The sequence below is a fragment of the Lycium ferocissimum genome, unplaced genomic scaffold (assembly GCF_029784015.1).
Source record: "Lycium ferocissimum isolate CSIRO_LF1 unplaced genomic scaffold, AGI_CSIRO_Lferr_CH_V1 ctg4217, whole genome shotgun sequence".
Taxonomy (NCBI): Eukaryota; Viridiplantae; Streptophyta; class Magnoliopsida; order Solanales; family Solanaceae; genus Lycium; species Lycium ferocissimum.
Genome location: NW_026725608.1, coordinates 40878 through 51956, shown reverse-complemented (window position 1 = coordinate 51956; position 11079 = coordinate 40878). Strand labels below are relative to the sequence as shown.

The 11079-nt window shown below is 38.0% G+C and overlaps 1 long non-coding RNA gene across 1 annotated transcript; it reads right to left on the bottom strand.

The window, feature by feature from the left end:
- Window positions 1-3941: 3941 nt before the first annotated feature.
- On the bottom strand, window positions 3942-8688 carry LOC132044351 (uncharacterized). Its single transcript, XR_009412124.1, has 2 exons — window positions 7707-8688; window positions 3942-4119 (listed from the first exon to the last, which is right to left on the bottom strand). It is a non-coding gene; the product is annotated as an uncharacterized LOC132044351 (long non-coding RNA).
- Between the last annotated feature and the right edge of the window lie 2391 nt (window positions 8689-11079).

Genomic DNA, 11079 nt, shown 5'->3' with positions numbered 1-11079 from the left:
ACTGTGAAATTTGTGATAATAGCAAATAGGAGGTCGATGAAGATATGGTAACAAGGAATTTGGAACGGATTTGTGATACCAAAGGAAGCACCCGATATAGGTCGGGGTAAAGAAAATACTCCGAGAAAACTTGGGATATTTATTATCGGAATAAAAGTACTGCCTAACTGAGATTGGAAATAAGGACATGGGGCAAAATATAAATGGATAATGATATAAGTACACCCCTAAAGGGGGGAAGCGGGTGAGAGAAATGCAAAGGCGAGATAGAAACAATTGGCACGATAATGTGTTGGATATGGATGCCTAGGCTATAAATGAGACCCCCTTACTGAAATAAGTTAGAAAGACTGGGAAACCAGCAATAAGCGGATAAAAGTCAGGACGATAGTTAAGGTAGTGTGAGAAGTTTTAGTAGAGATTTTGAATGGCATGACGCTAGAAAGTGGGCGTGTATGAAGGAAGAAAAAAAAGGGGTATGACAAGAGGATGGTACCGGACAACTTAAAGAGCTAACTGGAAGGATAATGGTGCCATACTAGATTAAGGGCAGAGATGCTAGCTATAGAGGTGTTCGCTAATGTTATCGCAACTTGTTAGTAACAAAGAAGAGGGGATAGAAAACCCTTTACGATAGGAAGTGAGGGAGTTAAGAGCGATTAAAGGAAGGGGAAGAAATATGACAAAATAGGACGAGCGAATTCCAGTATGAACAAGATGTATAGAGCGGGATAAGCCAGAGGACGGAAGAACCATGTTTAAGATTGAACATATTTTATATAAGTGCGCAAGGACAGTGATGCCACCTGTAAGTATTGGTATGCTAAGAATAAGACTAAGTAAGTGTTTGGTAAGAAGAGCGAAGGCTTAGCAAGGACAATGTGGTTGTGATATTTCGGGAACACTACGGAAAGATGTAACGATGGTCTAAGCCAATTACTAAAATGAAGTTAGTGCGGAGGCCAGACGAGGCATGGTTATGGTTGAATGAAGGACCTGTTTCCATACCGCAGGACAGACAAGAGAAGAGAAGATGGGGTAGAACATAAGGATTAGTAAAGCGGCGCTGAGGCATTCCTTGGACTAATCACGACACCTTCGCGTAGTCTTACAGAGAGTGCAACATAATGAGTGACGGGAGAGTAAAGAGCGAGAGAGACCTTCGAGATAGCGGACTCAAAGAGACACCTAGAATAACAGTGACAGTGGAAGTAGAAAGAACAGCGATTAGCGGCTTGGAAAATTTTGGAGGAAAGAGAAAATATTGTTCTCACGAATGGAAATTTGGAGAAAGGAGAGTATGCCACTCTCATGAATGGAATAAAAGAATCCACCGGATGTTAGGAAAAGGTTTATAGACCACTAAGTGACTTGAATATGAAAGCATATGCTATGGAACTATATGAATTATCAGCGGGAAGTTATACCCAACTACAATTATAAAGAGTCCGCACCGGAAAGCTAACAAGGAATAAAGACTGACGAAAGGACCGTTAATATGGGGAAATCGGAGATGTGAGCAAAGGGACAAGAAAAAGGGAGCACTGTAGGGCGGTAGATGGCTATGACATGATAAGTCAAGGCTACAATAATGGAGATAAGGATTTGAATAGAAGTGAGACACTAGCTAAATTTACGGTCAAATACACGAAGGCTGAGAAGTAGAAGAAGTGCATTGCGAGGCAATATAAAGGGAGTGAGTAAAAATGAGGAAGGAATATAATCGGTGAATGAGAATTGCATGCCGAGGTGATAAAGGAAACCCCCAAGATCCTTAGAAGACCTTACAAGACTAGTTGAACATTCGAGGACGAATGTTCTAAAGGGGGGAAGGGTTTTATACCTCGCATTTTGTACATTGGAATATTCCGAGTTAATGTCGGGAAGTTAAGGACAAGGGTTATAATTTATTTATTTTTTTCAGAATGTAAAAGTTGCATATTCATCTTTTTATTGGTATGGAGAATTGAGGGTAAATTCGGAATAAGGAAAAATTGGAGGCTAAAAGTTGGGAAAAATAATTTCATGAAATGGCCAAAAGGCCAAGGTGGTCGTGGGCCCCACTCACATGGTTGGCCAATTGCCTTGAGCCAAGAAATGGTACATGTGCTCATTTCATATTTGTGGAAGTTATATATATATATATATATATATATATATATATATATATATATATATATTATGGATGACCAAGTCAAATTATTCACCTTTTATGATTTAAAGAATAATCTAGAAAATTGGAGAAAATTTGAGGAAAAATATAGGGGCATGACCAGCCATGTGCCATGCCTATATATATATATATATATATAAGTGATAAAAATACAAGGCAACTTATCATTTTAAACTAGAGAAAATTCAAGAAAGAAGGAGAAAAAGAGAGAGAGGTGAGAGTTCGGCCAGCCTTGGCCGAACATGACCATGGGAAGTTTGATCAAGAAAAATTTCTTTCTTCATGTTTTCCTACTAATTGGAAGGTCCTCTACAACATGGAGTAATTGGTGAAACAAGAAAATCGTTCGTTGTTGCCATATACAAGGCCTAGCCGAGTGGTGAAGTCAAGTGAAGAAGGTGAGATTTAATCTTGGTTACATGTTCTTATAGGTGTTTGTGCATGTCGTGGTATGTGGAAGTGGATGAGAATCATGAAACTTGGGTGTGTTGAATGGTATCCATATACATGTGTTTGGTGTAGGTATGACGAACAAATTTTATTTAGTGTTTGGTTGATGTATTATGGATGATTGTGTATGTTTTGGCATGTAGAAATGAATGGAAGTCATGGAATTATGTATGTTGAAGCCTAGCCGTGTAGGGGCTGTTTTTGGTAGAATATGATGAACTAAGTTTATGAAGTATTTTGGTTGTTATTTGTTGTGGATTATGTGATGGAAATGAAGGTTTGATGACTCGAGTGGAAATCGTAATTGTTGTGGGCTGATTTAGAACATAATGTGATTGTAATGTGATTTCTTGTATTAATGAAAATAATGTTGTAAACGTATGGAATTGTTGACATAATTTATGAATGTGGAAGAAAGAAAGGTGTTGGTAGTGTTCTTGTTGAATTGGAATGGTTTCGGGTGAAAAGCATGTATTGGGTTGGCTTGTTTGATCATTGAGCGGATTGTTTGAAATATTCTTGAATCTTAATTGAATGACCTTGGATTGGTATTTGAACTTGAGAGCATTGGTATTGAATTGATCATATGTAGTTTATTAGAATATAAATGAAATGTTGTCGAATTGTGTAGAAAGGAATTATTGATGCTAGAATGCGTTTTGAATCACTTATGGATATTGTTATTATGGTTGTTGGTATGGTTGTTGTTGGTATTGGCCGAGTTGAATTCTCGGGGATGTTGGATTTATAGGGGAGACACTACTGGAAAATAGGCTTATGGCAACGCCGAGAAAACCGTTGCTATAGACAGGAGCACCGTTGCTATATATCTATAGCAACGGTTTATCATGCGTTCCATCTGCTCGCGTGCCCATATATCTATGGCAACGGTTTGTGCAACGGTTGGCGAAACCCGTTGCTATATCATTATCTACAGCAACGGTTATTCCTTTTTCTGATGCAACGAGTTTTTGTGTGTATATGGAACGGTTGCCAACCGTCCCCATAGACCTTTAAGCAACGACTTTTGAGGCTATTGCAACAGTTTTGTAGAGGTTATTGCACCGGCCCAGCCTTTTACTTTATTGCAACGGTTTTTGTCTAATGCAACGGTCTTTTTGTTTGTTATTTGGAACGACCTATTGCCATGGTTTGTCCGAAATAGTAGCCACGGTTATAAATTGATATATATATATATATATATATATCTATATATTTACATATAAATAAATAAAATACATTACAAATTACATAAACCGAGAAAACACAATTTTTCATAATCCAAAATATCCAACATTCCTAATCCAACATATATACGTAAAAGCAAAATGTTCAACCCAAAATGCATAATTAAGTTTTACATTTCAAGATTTAGGATAAGTTTCAAAATGTTCGATAGCAAAAAGATTCTTAGAACATGTAGAAATCTTCATAAAAGATCTTCTCAAGTAAGATCAATGTCTTCATTGTCTCGTCCCTTTCTTCATTTTCGACACCTACAAAAGAGAATAAATAATGTCAACGCCCTTCAAATGCACGCGCACATAATACAAAGAATAAATAATGTCAACGCCTTCATATTGTAAGTTTTTTCATCACCAAGGGCATGAAGAAAATATTGCAGATTGATGTTGAAAAAGAGAGGTTTTCAACAAGGTGATATTGAGCGAGTTGCATGGGGACAAATTTGAAGGTGATTTACGTCAATTTTTGAATATAAAAAAGAATAAAGATGTTGATGGTTGTGCTAACAAACACTGGGAAGGCTCATGGTGCAAATGGTATAGCGACAAGGTTGTGGAAAATATAGACGACCAGTGCGAGAACAACTCGTTGGAAAAGCAATTAGCGCTAATAGCAAAAGGCAAAAACGAGATGGCTTTACAAACAACGAAACTAGAGGAAAAGATGCGAGTGCAAAAATGTTCTTAACGCAAGTAATTTTTGATGTTGTGCAAACTAAAAACAAGTTTGCGGTACTAAAGGAGGGTGAGGATGAGGCATCGTAGTAGAAATTCGATGATGCTACCGGAGGCACTGGTTGTAGAAGATTCGATGCTCTGTGTAAAAGGTAGAGGTGTCGGGGAAACAGTTGGTGGAAATTCATAAGGGTACGATTGGTACAAATCGCTCGAAATACTAAAGAATCGTTGGTTAATGCACCGATTCATTCGGTTGCACAAAAGGTAGCGAGATGGCTCAATATTGCCCGTAGTGGCAAAACCACCGAATGAGAATTCGATAAGCAGCGAGTGCGCAAAGCAGAGGCTCAAAAGAATGCAGAACGGTGATAATATTGGTAAGACTAGCGGTGGGTTGAAGCCTCTTTTTCAAGTCCAAAGGTGCAGAAGGCCACTATGAATAAGGCTTGCCATGAGGTTCCTTCCACCACTTGTTTTAGTGGTGAGAGGAATTTGTGGAGTGATTAGATTGTAGAAAATGTGGAAGAAAGCGAGATTACAGATGTGGTAAATATGGAGACACAATTTGCTATAACACCTGCAGGTCAAGTAGTGAATGATGTTGCTAAGATTGGATTGGAGAAGCAGTTGGTTGTTGCAGCTGTTGATGATGGTAAGTTTGTGGAGGTTGCAGAAAGTCCAACTGGCGCTGTACAATCGGTTGCGTAACATTCGGTTCATGTAGGCGATAAGGGTGGTGAGAAGCAACTTAATGTAAATGCCAAAGCTTACACTCCAATAAAGAGCACGAAGCAATCTATGAAAGATATTACTGCTGCTATATTTCCTATTAATCAATGCCAAGTAGTGGAGAAGCTTGTTACTTTGAAACAAGATTACTTAGAAGTTCCATCTACTACTTATGGAACTGGTGAAGAAAGGAAAACATGGAGTGAGCAGTTTGAAGAAGATTTAGAGGAGGATCAAATTAATAGTGAGGAGAAAGTTAATTATGAGAAAGAGGTGATTCGAGAACCATCGAGAAGATGCCATTAATCTTATGTTTGGCAAGGACATGGATGATGTATTTATTGGTGTTCGGGAGAATATGGTTGTAGAACCCGGTACCGAAGCTCAATCGGTGCTAAGGTGCAAGGTTTGGTTGATGAAAGCAGTCCAAAGAATGCACAGAATTCAAGTTAATTCTCCAGTGAAATTCGGTCACAAACAATAGCAAAGTGCATCAAAAATAAATGGTGCAGGTGACAATGAAATGGTGAGGGCAAGTGAAGTCAAAGATCAGCAACAACACAGGGGCAATTCGCAGAATTGCCCTTCTTTTGGGGTGGTCTTTAAATTTTGCCCCTCATATTTGCGGTCTTTAAATTTTGCCCCTCATATTTGTGGTCTTTAAGTTTTGCCCTTAGCTTGGATACCTGAGGTTTTGGGTTCGAACCCCGCTCAAGCATAAAATAAAGAAATAATTTCGCAAGGCGGGGGTGAGGGAGTGTCCGCCCCTCGGCAAGATAACTTCCTTAAGGAAAACTAAAGTTATGCCGGAGGGGCATAACTTTTCCTCAAGACATAGTTTAGTTATGCCTTATGGAGCAAAACTTTTCCTTAAGGAACTATGCCTTATGGGGCAGACTTTTAATTAAGGCATAACCAAAAGTATGCCTTAACTAAAAGTGTACCTTGAAAAGTTTTAAAAAAAAAAAAAGTCTCAAGGCAAAGTCTGCCCCCTCGGCATAACTTCCTTAAGGAAAAACTAAAGTTATGCGGAGGGCATAACTTTTCCTCAAGGCATAATTTAGTTTTGCCTTATGGGGCAAAACTTTTCCTTAAGGAATTATGCCTTATGGGGCAGACTTTTAATTAAGGTATAACCAAAAGTATGCCTTAACTAAAAGTGTGCCTTGAAAAGTTTTTTAAAAAAAAAAAAAAAAATGTCTCAAGGCAAAGTCCGCCCCTCCGCATAACTTCCTTAAGGAAAAACTAAAGTTATGCCGGAGGGGGCATAACTTTTCCTCAAGGCATAATTTAGTTTTGCCTTATTGGGCAAAACTTTTCCTTAAGGAATTATGCCTTATGGGGCAGACTTTTAATTAAGGTATAACCAAAAGTATGCCTTAACTAAAAGTGTGCCTTGAAAAGTTAAAAAAAAAAAAAAAGTCTCAAGGAAAAGTCTGCCCCCTCCGGCATAACTTCCTTAAGGAAAAACTAAAGTTATGCCGGAGGGGGCATAACTTTTCCTCAAGGCATAATTTAGTTTTGTCAAGATCATTGCTAATAAGAACTGTAATTCCAACTGATGCACAGGCGGCAACAAATGTAAGAGTAGAAGTGATCCCATCACCAACAGCAAATAGACTGACAACTGTTGCATTTCTATAACTTCTTTTCACCAATATTGCATATACATCAGCTATAGCAAGTACAAGGCTCCATATGATACGTAATCCAACAATGCTACAAGGTAGCTGAAAGCAGAACAGTGGGGAAATCAGAGGTGGTAACCATAACACAAATAGAGATAATGATGCAAATCTTAGTAGCAACACATGAAAATTCCAGAATCAATTTAGCAGCAATTAATTATTGTTCAAAACCGAGCCAGTTCACATTTTTGGCAGAACAGATCCACTCCAAATATATAATTATCACGATTATCCTTTTCATAGAAGATTCTTCGTCCGTTCCATTGGGAAGGATACGTTTTTCTTCACGCTAGATGGAAGTACCGTCTACTCTTTGTAAATACGAAGAATTCCGAATGGAAAAATATTAACTAAAAGCTTTTGGCATCTAATAGAGGGTCAAGATTGTTAATCGATTTTAGAGTATTTATAAACAAGCTTTTCATTATAACTCGAAAATGCTTTTTTAGTCAAAAGTCGAGTGCATTCTAGTGATCCTGATCCTCTCTCAAATTCACAAAATTAATTCCTCATAATTCAAGCATGCCTAGCCATATAGGGCCTCCATCTATATTTCCTCATCCCATAAATGAGAACTAGCTAAAAGCTGAAGGTTCTTGGAAAACGAACTTGCCAACTGAAAACTAAGAAGATGAAAATGGGACTTTAAATAACAACCAGTATAAAATTCAATTACCAACTAAACCAATATAAAATTCAATATCAAACAGAATTGTAAGAGCTACAAAATATTATTGAAATTACCTTTCGACGAGCAACGAATTGAGGCGTTTGAGAGTTGACAATGCTTCAAGCTTTCACCATGGACAACGAGTTTAGAACAAGAATAAACAAACACAAATGAGAAGCAAAAGAAAGGAAATTCCAAGAGCAAAGAAAACCTAATTTTTGTTAGATTCTTGAGAGAAAAAATCGTGTCTCACAAGCTCATTTTATACAACAAAATCGAACAATCCAACATTAGACACGGCATTAACTTTGAAAAAAGAAAGCTCACACCTTTCTGCTAGATATTTACTAAATCGAAGTAATTCCACCCAATTCTTACAACAACAAAATAAGCAACCAGATATTTTAAAAATATTGAGACAAAAAAAAAAAAAGGAATATCAAGAAATCGAGCCCATACTTATTCAAAAAAAAAAAAAAAAATCAAAACCCATACCACAAATGATTTTATTTTAGAATTGGAAGAACATGCAAAATAAATCCAAAAAAAAAGAGATGAGAGAATAGAGAAGATAACTTGGAATTGAGAACCCGGCTACGAGATTCAGTAGAGCATTGATAATTAGGGTGCAAAGTGAAGTAGAAATTTGTAGAGAGAGATAGAGTGAGGTGGGTGATGAATTTAGTAGAGAGAGAGAGTTCAGTGTTTAATTTGGTTCAATACAGATTTTACGATTTTTGGCTAAAAGGAAAAATAATGTGGTCTCTCTATTAGGCGGGCTACAGTGAAAATAAGGAAAATTTGGGAGGGAATTTAAAACCGTTGCAATAGAAACAAAACTGTTTCCATATTACAACTATTGCAACGGTTAAAGAAAATCGTCCCATTAGGGACATGTATGGTGACGGTTTAGATACAATTGCAACGGTTTAGACGCTAAAGTGTAGCTATAGCATTCTGTCCTTGTGCAACGGGTATAACCGTTGCAGTACCTCGGTTACAGCAACGGTTGTATAACCGTTGCAGAGGAAGGCGTTGCCATAGCCCTAATTTCCAGTAGTGAGATGCTGCCGAAATTTCGGTAAATAAAGTGTTAGTTGGAATTGAATTTCTTAGCGACTATGGCTAATATTTGGTGTCTAATGACATTATTGTAGATTGTGAGAAGTCGAGACGCAAGTTCGGATTATCTTAGGAAGCGGCTAAGGTATGTAAAGCTCACCCCTTCTTTCATTGGCATGTCTTAGAGTAAGTAGGCTGTGACACGAGTTTCGAGGTAATTCTACTCCGACGATCCGAGCATGTTTATGATCCTTATTTGCTTTTTGATATTCGTATTCTTAATGTAGTCGAATCATGATCCTTATGTCTTTTGTATGATTAAATTTTAAAAGTTGTATAAAGTTTTTGTTTTCAAAAGAATTTTGTTTCTAAACGAGTCCGAAACTACGAACGTCCGTAACTTTCACCGAAAGGCTTGGATCGCTTCGATATGTTTATGGTAAGTCCTAAAGTAAATAAGGTTCGTGACTTTCCGAGGCGGACTCGGATTAGTTTGACGTACGACTATGATCTCTATGGTTCTTTAATATGTTTATAATATTTGATATGTTTCCGAATAACGTCCCAAAAGGTTTTTGATATAACTTTTGTTCCAATTTTCAAATGACGATTCGCTTATATTACTTCATTGAGTCTCGGAAATGATGTATGTGCATATGGTTTCTCACTACTCTGCTCGTGCGAAGCTCAATATGTCTTTCACTGAGACCCGGGCCAGGACACGCATTCGTGCACATTCCTCTGCATTATTCACCGAGTCTCTCACTAGAGGGCCGGGACACGCTATATATATACATATGATGTGATGATATGGGGATGGAGGCCAGGATGGCATACCGAGTCCCTTGCTAGCGGGGCTGGGATACACTATTCACCGAGTCCCTCACTAGAGGGCCGGTACGGTATGTATATATATATATATATATATGTATATGCATGCATACATGATGATGATATGATTTTACCTACCGAGTCCCTCACTAGAGGGCCGGGACACGCTATACGTTATATGATGATTTTACCTACCGAGTCCCTCATTAGAGGGCCGGGACACGCTATATGTTTTTACGATGATTTTATAACATTGATATGCATGACATATGTTTTAAAAGCAAGTCTTATGATTTTCGGTACTCTCTACTTCGGTATGATCCCGCTTATTATGTTTCATGCTTTACATACTCAGTACATATTCCGTACTGACCCCCTTTCTCCGGGGGCTGCGTTTCATGCCGCGCAGGTACACCCAGGTGAGCTGAAGATAGTAGCAGAAGATGTTCCAGCGGGATTGGCGGGCTCCATTTTCTCCGGAGCGCAGCCGAGTCAGAGTATTATGTTATGGTTCTATGTTCTGTGTTAGAGACTTTGCAGAGAGTGTCGTGGGTATAAGATGTCAATTATGTAAGCGGCTATGTAAGCCGATGTATTATTATGCATTGTATTATAAGTCTCATGTGTTACAGATTTTATTTTATTTGAGAAAGGTAAAAAGCATATTGTTCTTCGAAAAACTTTCATTATATATATATTTGTGACATGATTTGAGGGCCAGCATGATTATGAGTATTATGAGAGTCAGCGGGTTCGCTCAGCCCTAAATAAGGGTCGGGTGCCCATCACACCCCGTCGGATTAAGGGTGTGACAGAAAACTTTTAGCAAGTGTTAAGAAAGTATCTAAAGGTTCTGGGATCAAGCAAATCAAAAAAAATTAAATTTGTCGAAACTTTGGGAAAATTTAGCATAATTCTGGACAGGATTTTTTGTCCAACTTTACAATGGTGTATCTCCTAGCATATAAGGAGTTATGGAAAGAATAACCTATGTAAATTCAATTTCAGAGAGTTTTCTTTCCTATGCAATTGACAGTTAGCAAATTCGAGAAGTACGGTGCCATGTACGGCCCGTACAAAAATGTACGTCCCGTACCTCATTTTCCAAAAGTTGGTAGAAAGTTGAAAAATTATAGGCCCAGGTACGGCCCAAAAGTACGGCGCGTACATGGAAGTACGGCCTGTATAAGTTGGGCGTACATTGAGGCGGTGGCTGATTTTAAGTTGTTTTATATATGTTTGAGGGCTCATTTCTAATCATTTACACGCCAAATTTCATCCATATACTCTTCTAAACCCTCTCTACCATAGTATGAAGGTTCAAGAGTGAAACCCAACCTTTTCATCTTAAATACACCCAAGTTTAACTTAAGTGGAAGAAAAGCCCTTGTATGTTATTGTATTGAAATTAAGGGGTGATTGTGAGCTAAAGGGAGCTAGGGTATAGTGTTGTGGCTACTGTATAAGGTATGTATACCATCTCTTTGCTTGTGCTTAAGGTTAATTTGGTGTTGGTTGATGTAGACGATGGAAATAGGCTTGAACTAGGAAGTA